We start from the raw sequence: 1390 nt of genomic DNA on the forward strand, positions 1-1390 counted from the left end.
TCAGCCTGTCACCCAGGCAGATGCGTGGTCGCTTCTCGCCCTTTGGGCGTCTTACTGGTAGATAAGCTCTTTTTGAGACTTTGAAAACTTGAAAACAATTTAGCTAATGATGGCATTCCGATCATCCAAAAGGTAAAATAATGTCTGATCAATCAGAGACTGATATATCGTTTGGACTCGTTTTTGGTTAATGCAAAACATACAGTTGCATATATTGTATTATGAAGACTGAGATGCTATATATACATTAAAGCTTGTTTTTTTCTGTTTTGTCTAAATCCATTCCCCCCAATAAATGTTTGCAGTATTTTGCAAAACACATTTTTTATAAATACAATTATACAAATAATAAAATATTTGTGGAATAACTGGATTAACTTATTTAATAGAAATATCTTTTTTACATACATTTTGTTTTATGCATTTATTTTTTAACTACTTTAACTTGACTGTTACAACTTTGTAGGATTTTACATAAAAGGCATTCCCTGGCCTACCCTACTGATGTTTAGTGAAAGCCATCTTTGGTTGAAGCAGTTTGCACTTTAGTTTGGACACAATTAACATAGCAGTCTTGTCAGAAAACTAAAGAGACTACATTACCCAAGAGTCTCTGAAAGCATGTCCAGCGATGACGCACTGATTGGCCAGTCTTTGCTTTGACTGGCAGTTGTGGCTTGAATACTCATAGAATTATTGAATGCTTTAACCAAACTTTTTCATGTCAAGGACCCCCAAAATGATATTTATTTGGCCACGGACCCCCATCTCTAAATGTCCCTGGAAGTAAATATTATCTAGTTCCAGGGACCCCCCAGAAGCAAAATCTGAGTTACAAACGTTTGCTTTGAAAATACATATATTCAAAGATTTGCACACATTTTCACGACTTGACAGATCTACAAGCTCGCAGTGCGGCACTCGGTGCCGCGCTGTGAGCTCGTATATCTGCTATTTTTCACTGGTTAAAGCATTCAATAATTCTGGGCCTAAAAACATGTAACTTTATAATTTTGTGGGACATATGCTATATAGTGACGCTTTATTCCTGCTGACACTACTTGTGGAAGAGTCTTTTTGTGATTTTAAAAAAAGGAAAGAAAAAAATTGTAAATTAATTCTCTATTTCAATGTGAGGTTATTGACTTATCTTATGTCACTGCGTACCAACTAATAACTGGCAATAAGAAAGATTGGCTATTGCATCACAATTACGAAATACCTCGTTAAAAGTAAGATTAGGGAGTTTTGAATGTTCACTGCTTCTTTGCATTACACAACCATATATTATGGATATAGAAATTGTGGTACGTTTTCAAGTTTATTGTTGATAAACTATATAGCCATTATGTGACTGCTTTGTTTCAAGAACATAGCTGAAAGTGCTAGG

This window comes from Nannobrachium achirus (genome assembly GCF_963921795.1).
Source record: "Nannobrachium achirus genome assembly, chromosome: 12".
In the NCBI taxonomy this organism is placed as follows: domain Eukaryota; kingdom Metazoa; phylum Chordata; class Actinopteri; order Myctophiformes; family Myctophidae; genus Nannobrachium; species Nannobrachium achirus.